General features: G+C 32.2%; 1 pseudogene; it reads right to left on the reverse strand.

The window, feature by feature from the left end:
* Window positions 1–305: 305 nt before the first annotated feature.
* Window positions 306–8,257, reverse strand: LOC126656832 (aldehyde oxidase 4-like; annotated as a pseudogene).
* Between the last annotated feature and the right edge of the window lie 452 nt (window positions 8,258–8,709).

Below are 8,709 nucleotides of genomic sequence, written 5' to 3' on the forward strand. Positions count from 1 at the left end.
CTTATTTAATGGAAATTTTTCCAAATTTCAAATTTAATCCTGACATGACTATCTCGATATCCAAATATGAGATAAATTTTAATTCCTATTAATTTAATCCAATAACATAATCCAACTTTATTAATATTCTAATCCTCGTCAAACTTTTATTTTTCCATTCAAATTTCGGAAATTTCGTTATTTTTATCTTTAATTGGCTAAAATAAGAAAAATAATCCAATATATATTTTTACCAATAATGCGGGGTATTACAGTTTTGAACTTGCTGAAACCAAAATGACTTGAATATTTACTATTTTCGGGTGTATCAAACAAAATTTCACGAAGTTTAGAATTTTGTTGGTCTTAAAACTGATACTGGAAACAAAGGTCATTGGTAGCCTATGATGATTAAATCAAATAACAAATGTTGAGGTCGTAGCATATCCCTAATCTTCAAAAGTCGACCAACGCAATGAGTATACATCACAAGTGCAACATCCAATCTCACTTAATCACCAAATAATCCATAAAACTCGTAGTTTTATATATTTAGATATCCGACATGTGCATCTAGAAATCATGTTGAATATACATTATTGTCTAACCACCTCATTATGCATCTTTCCCTTGATTAAACTAATATCCCAAAATTCTACATGTATTGACTGCTGAACATAACTACCCTCCATTATGAACTCAGTTATAGTCGGAAAACCAATCAAAATTGTCACACATGTGATATGAACAACCTGAATCTGCATAAATTTTGGATCAAAAAATATCATGTCTATCTCCAAACAAATTGACTAATGAGTGATCCAATAGTGACGCCGTCCAAATTACAAACGCTGTAATCCATACTATGTATATGATTTCTACTTATTTAAAACAAAATATCTTTTGCATTGTCATGATTTTATCAAAATCTAACTATGCCCAAACAAACTCTTTATTTAAAGTCCTCTTAAAAGCAATTATTAAACTCAAATCACTAAAATAGTATCAAAAGAGTATAAAGAGATTACCTCAATCATTCATCTTAAAATATTTGTATAAAATCTTTAAAGTGTGTGTTTACAAAAAAAAGTCATACCTTTCTTCTTTGTAGAATAAAGTAGCATATTCATCTTCATCACAAAATTCGCCCTGAAATTTTTTATATCCAAGTCTGTCTTCAATCAACAACTTTCGGTATTTCAAAAGTGGTGGTTTCTCTATTTCTAAATAAATTCCGTTGTGTCAGTAATTTCTCCTTTAAATTGCGAAATCTTCCAAATAATAATATAATTATCATAATCCTTTGAAAACCAAATTGGCTCTGATACCAATTGTTGTAACATTGATACCGATTGTTGAATCCTTGGTACCAATTGTCGTGACCGGATTCGTATGCGCATCGGAATCGAAACCATTCGGTAGGTTTATATTTATGTATTTGATCAACAAATAACAATATAGCAAAATAAATAAATAGCACAAGAGATTTACGTGGTTCCGGATTAAAGCGTACATTCACGGGCGAAAGAATCGAGTCATCCACTAATCATCAAAAGGAGAATAAAATTGGTGGAGAATCACCATATAGAGAACTTCTCTAATAAATATACCTTTAGAATAAAAACCCACGAAGTGTTTTTACTCTCTACAAGAAGTAACCAAAAAAGGGTTAGGATTAACTTATATTCCTCACATCGCACCCTCTTTTCCCGTTATTCACATCAATGTATACATTGTGTGTTCGGTTCTTTTGGTTCTGGGTATTCTAAAAGACGAATGAGGTAATATACTTATAGGGAATAAATAATCTATATGGTATTATGAGTATTAATCCTAATTGGATTATACTTCCTAATTAGCCAATGATAACAAAATCATCTTTTATCCAAATACTCCACAAACAGAGTCCAAATACCAATTAGAATTCTAGGCATATTCCAACAGGATGTCTTCCTCCAGGCATTTTCATATCGGCCTTACGACTGAGATACATTTTGTCTGGGCGCTATAACTTATTTGCAGCAAGACCACATGCTGTAGCAACCTTATAGATTAGTATGGTGATATGTAGAACGGAAACATAAATACCGAAACAAAACATGTTGAAATGAGAAATAGAAAAACATCATTTTTTATAAGAATAGGTTATAAATATTGAGTTTCAGAGTTTTTAAAGTAGTTTCTATAACGAAAATCAAATGATGAAATAAAAAATTCAAGAAATTTCCGTTTAATATTTGACAGGCATGGATTTTGTGGCTTTTCCACCAATGATGCCTCTGATTCTTCTTGTAATGACACGCGCATTATGTTCAGGAATACCAAGGCATCTTGCAATTACAGTATGTGATACTGAGGGCATTGAGTTGCACTATAAGCCACTATGCAGTTGTCTTCATCCGGCACAGCGATTGCTGTTTGTTTCTCCATATAGAAGAAATATTGTGACTCTAATTTCTACTACGTGTCATAGTTTAGAAATTAAAAAAAGTTTAACTCATAGCACTGAAACAGAAACACTGAAGCAAGAATTGGGAAAACTTCATTTTTTACGGGAATAGATTATAATATTAGAGTTTTTGAGGTTTAAAAACATTTATGTTCATAAAACTGTAAGACTCGAGAAATTCCCATAGCTAAAAGGTATAGGAAAATTACCTTAGCACAGAGGATTTTATGATCAGCTTCAGCCATTCCTTTGACTATATCACCAACAGGTTTCAACATCTCGAACTCGAAAAAGATCAATTTCTTGACAGCTTCTTCTGTTGTTAAAATCGGAGATTCTAAACCTTCCACATCATAATAAACCTCTGCAAGATTAGATGCCAATTCTGCATGTTTATGTGTATCTGTAACCTATAAAAACCATTAGATAATCTAGATTAGCAAAATCATCCACTGCATATAAAATTAGCCCAGCAAGTAAAACATTTTTACTCACCATAAGAGCTAGACGATGACCCGAATATCGAGTAAACTCGTCGGCAAACAAAGGTTTGAGACCAAAATTGGTGTTAGATACTATGTTCTCCCTGGATTCGGGAGGTTCGAAAACCTATTTATTCCGATTCAGAAGGCGAAATGCACTGGAGTGTTGATGTATACCATGCGCCTGAATTTACATATAGTAATGTCCATCTCTTACCAAAAACAAGCCATTTATGGATATTATCAGGAAATTCGTGCAGATTTTGTCACTGTAAGAAAAACTGTAGTGACTCCAACTCGTTGTGATTTATTGAGTTCTATGTTTTTCACTCTTACTAAAGGCTTTTCACTTGTCACGACCCAATTTCATGAATCGTGACCGGCGCTAGGGTATGGGTATGGTAGTACCAAAACCCGTGGCAAGCCTCGCGGAAATCAAATAAACATTTAAACCTGCAGAAAACTGCTCGGGGCAACCGAGACTCCAACCTAAGTCTAGCAATTTATATTACAGTTCTAATATAAATAACTTAGTATTAGAAACGTTCAACGACATGCCTTAGATATAATAATAAAATAATCCAGAGTGAACATGCCAAGAATAAATAATCGAACAACCGATAATCCCAAAGTGCAATATCAAATGTAATATATAAACTAGTTCTACTGCGGTCTAAGAGTTCGAAAACAGTAACTAGTTTAAATAACATAAAAACCTCCGAGGAATCAAAAGAATCGGAGTGGACCAGCTTTCAAATCATAAACCTGGAAAATTTGGGAAAACAACGGGGTCAGATATACTGAGATGAGTTCGCAATACTATTTACATTTATTAAGTTTAAAACCCTTAAATCAAAACATTTTTATACTAATATAATATGATTATGGAAAACAGTATTGAAATGATCCCAGCGTAAGTATGACATAGCATACCGATAAACCCAGAGTGGACGGGAACAAATCCTCGTCATATATTTATACCAGCGTAAGCAAGACTTTAGTCTGCCGTTTCCCAGAGTACTTACCGGTGCACACAGTCTCGATACAAGCCTATCGAGTAACTCGTTTCAATCCAGATCCATAATCCGTAAAAACAATTCACAAACATTTATAATATTAAAATATGATGCGGTACTTAATAAAGCGGTAAATAGCACTACAAACTCACTGCTTGCTAATCCACGTGAAAACCTGGCAAGCGACAAAACCTGATTCGGCTCTAAAGCACGAGTAGTCGACAAGTCTAAGAACAGAGTAGAAACCAATATTAAAATTAATCCCTAACTCTAGAGAGTACTAAACACCACATAGGACTAGCACAAAACCGAGTCAAACACAAGTATAGCCAACCAGAATGGACAATTAACCACAACACCATCTGAGTCAAAATACTAACAACATAGAGTAATACAATACTCAAATAATTAATAAGTCCACAATTAGTCAAGTCTATTGAGTTTCCGCTTTAAAATTCGTTTCAGAAAATATTATTTAAATATTATTTAAATAATAAAATAAATCAATTTCCAAAAATTGGGTCTGCCGAGTTACCGATAACTACCAAGCTGCCTCACATGTCGGGTGACCCAAGTCTAATCCGACCCAAATATTTTATCAAATATAAACCAGGGTTTATAATTCCAAAAATAACTTGATAAAATAAATATATTTATATCCAATTATAAGTCATAGTTTATAATTATAGAACAATTTTGATAAAATAATAATCAAAATTTAAAACGGAACTCAATAACTTATAACTTAAGTAACCATTAGTTACCATCAAAACTTAACTGAAATAAGTTTAGAAAATATTTAAAATCTAAAACGTCAAATTGACAAGTTTAGTCAATAATTTCAAGATTTAATAATTACCCGAGTAATTATATATTATTGGTTAAAAATATAATTATTCGCTTTCCGTTTACAATAATCAAAATAAATTATATAATAAATAAAACTAACATTATTTTTAGATTTAAAATAATGCTATCAAATTGCCAAATTAGAAATCAAAACAAAATTCAAAAGTCCAAAATTAAAATCGATAAAAAAATAACAATTTAAAATAAATTAATATCTTTTAAATAATAACAATGAAAACTAATTACTTAACCATGTCCCATCATCTCCAATTTAACAAAAGCAAGCCAACATATTTGGTTTGAAAAAGAATAAGCCAACCCGCCAAAATCAAGTTCAAGTTAAACAAAAGACAAATTAGCCATGATTAACAATTAGCCATGATTAACAATTAGCCAATGAAATTAAAGGTTCAAATCAAGAACCACCTCAAATTGTAGCCAAAAATATGGAATTATGAAAGAATGATTCCCACGCAACAGTAAACAAACATTACATAAGCCAATGAAACCTTCATAACTCATATTTGCATGACCACTCAGATTGAAACAAACAATTGTGAAATCAATTACTCAACCAATTTGAATTTTCCTCCTAGTCATGCACATAAGTTAACAGTGGCAATAATAAATCTTAATTAACAAACCACGCTCAGAAGCTACGTTAGAAATCTTAGCCAAAACGTATTTGAATAGTACACAAACCTTAAGCCCAACATTAAACAACTTCAATAACCTATGAATCACAGTAGCAAGTTAAAGGACAACAAGTAGAAAATCAGTTTAAGAAACCGTAACCAATGAATCAAAAGAACGATGAACCGCGACCACATAAAACCAAAAGATTTGAAGCAAACCACAATGATTCAATTACAACTAGCAAAACATTAGATTGAAGTCCCCAAAACAGCAAGAATCAAACCAAAAAAATTGTCATAGAAATCGGCAGCAACACACATGAAAATCGGCAGCAATGAACCAAGAAAAACGATGAATCTACGTCGGCTAAAACGGATAGAATAACGTACCAAAATTGATTCCAACGCGTTAGGATTGTCGGGGATAATGAAAACTGATGCAGTGACGAAACAGATCTCAAAACGATACTAAAACAAACGAGATGTATCAAGAACGTTATTGACGATATCGAATTGATTATATGAAAGTAACGTGAATTACTTATCAAGATGACTTGATTTGCGAACGAGAAGGGACGTATGATATTAGAGCGTTTTATGTGTGAGGTCGGCTAGGGTTTTGTTTATAAAATTAGAAAAGATTAGGTGAAATAATATAGGGTTACAAAACGTTTTATTTATGATGAAGAATATGCAGAGAAGCTGCAATTAGAACAAGAATATAGGTTGCTCACATTATTTGTGCTTAAATAGGTTGCTCACATTATTTGGGCTTAAATGTGCATGCGCTAACAAAATTTAGTACGTGGCTAACTTAAGTAAGTGCATGGGCTTTGGTTTCATATTATACTTTATTATTATTATTATTATTATTATTATTATTTCACAACAAATACGGCGGAACGTAAAAAAAATACGGGGTATTACATCACTGTAAATGAATGATCCATGTAGACAATTTTCTAGAGAAGGAATGTCTTCTGCATAAACAGCCTCGCCTGCACAGAAGAGAATAATTTGATGAAGGGCTCAATCATAATAAAACATGAAATATAGCGTATTTTACAATTTCAACACGAACATTTAGGTTCTGGCATTGTATATTTTGAAATTACTACGAACCTGAAGCTTGAAATTACTTTGCAATCGGTGCACCTACATGATGATATTCTTTATCTGCAGGGACTACTTGCACTACTGATGAAATCAAAGTTGGGAATTTAACACGATCATCTAATTACTATTTTGTTTCAGGTTTGCTTCTTCGACCATTGAACTACTGAAATGTCTATTGGACAAACCGTTCTGAAAGGTACCGATTAAAGGGCGTAGAAAATCATAAAGAAAACAGAAAGCTAAGCTTGTTTTATAAGCAGGATATAAAGTTCCATTTTCAGGCACTACTATAGTTTTTATCAATTTAGCTGCTTCATAAAGAAGAGAAACAATTAGCTTTTTCCTAGCTAAAAATTCCTCAACATTCTTGACTCCAATGGCATCTATATCTGAAGAAAGGAACCGGGCAAACTCGTGAGAAGAAGAAAAGGTAGTTCACAGGGCCTGTCTTTTGATTCCGTTTTGTGGTCTTTAGCCTACTGCAAGTCTGTAAAGGAGAATCAAGATTAGACAAGGAGTACTAGAAGCGATTCTATAATTAAGATATATAATAAATAGTGGAGTTGCCTAACAAGAATAATGGTGAAGCTATGTTCTCCATGTGAAGTGCAATCTTTTTCAACACCATCCTGTAATCCGTCGCAGATTTATATGGAATTTGTTCTTCCTTCAAAGGTTCGATAACTTTAGATCGACACAACAGACCCAATTTCAACTCCCGACTAATTCTTTCTAATAATTGATAGCTTAGGAATGCCTGAGAGATCAATGTAGTTATCATACTGCTCGAGTTCCTTGAAATAACTTACGCTTGTATTACTAACAACTAGTTTTATTGAAACTGCGTCACTACCATTGGATTTTAAAATATTCTGAAGCTCCTGAATTCACGAGAAATAGATAAGTTCCAGGGAAAACCTTCATCAGAATTCAAAACAAACGGAGATTTGATAGCTTGGGATTTTAAGAATTCACGAGAAGTATATAATTTGTTTCTTGACATAGAAAGGTAATCTGCTAATTTTTGTTTCCTGACAATCTTTTTTGTTCCAAAAAGAATTGAATCCCAAGTCTTCCAAATCAAAATCACCTGCAAAACTTTTGCATACATCAGCAATGGGTTGATACATGGTGCACCGACAAAGATCTCCGGAAATAGCTTTTTTAGTTTCAATAACTGCCAGCTTGGAAATCCCTGATCTTGACGAAGGCTCTGGACAATCCGTCGCCTTTTCATTGTTAAGAAGATCTCCGAAGAGTGACATGCACATTTTGGGAGTAAAGAATCTGCATTGAGAAGCGTCGAATCCTGAAATTCTCCAGTGAATTAAATGGAACCCATTTTTTTTGTTTCCAAGGCCTTCAGATGTTGTAGCCGAGCATCCATTTATACTGCAAAGCAGTGTCAGACATGAACAGATTGTGAAATCCTCAATTTTGTCACGCATTGGATCATACTTTGGAGAGCAGAACAACACAAGCACCACAACCACCTAAACATAATATATGTATACATAAAATTAGTTCCAATTTAAAGATTTTATTTTAAGTTTCAATTTAGTATAAAATGATACGAAAAATTTCAAATTCTATCTCAAGTTATTTTAATTTTTTAAATAAACTTATTTTCACTTCGGCAATCAGTGGCAACATATCCTAGAAATATATTATCTATATATCTATATCTATCTATATATTATATAATTGAGAAGACCAACGGAGCTCCCTCATTGATTCTCACCAAATAGAGCATTCTCATAGTTTCCAACCTTTTTAAACTACTTCAATTATATTTAATTTTTAAATTAGAAATTGAAACTAATTAATAAGTCACATTAGTTTCCACTTTTTTTAAAATACTTATTTTAATCTATATCTATATATTATATAATTGAGAGGACCAACAAAGCTCTCTCATTGATTCTCACCAAATAGAGCAATTCTATGAGTTTGCACTTTATATAAACAACTTATTTTAATTTTATTTTTTTAATGAGTTGGATAAAAATTAAATGTTATATGGATAGAAAGCGTAAATAGTAAAAAAAATACAGCAAGTCTATGAGTTCCACTCTATCTAAACTGAATAACTTATTTTTTTAATGAGTTTGATAAAAACTAAATACTATTTGGATATAAAGTATAAATAGTAAAAAAATTGTAAATTACTTACAAAGTAAACA

The sequence above is a fragment of the Mercurialis annua genome, linkage group LG7, assembly GCF_937616625.2.
Source record: "Mercurialis annua linkage group LG7, ddMerAnnu1.2, whole genome shotgun sequence".
In the NCBI taxonomy this organism is placed as follows: domain Eukaryota; kingdom Viridiplantae; phylum Streptophyta; class Magnoliopsida; order Malpighiales; family Euphorbiaceae; genus Mercurialis; species Mercurialis annua.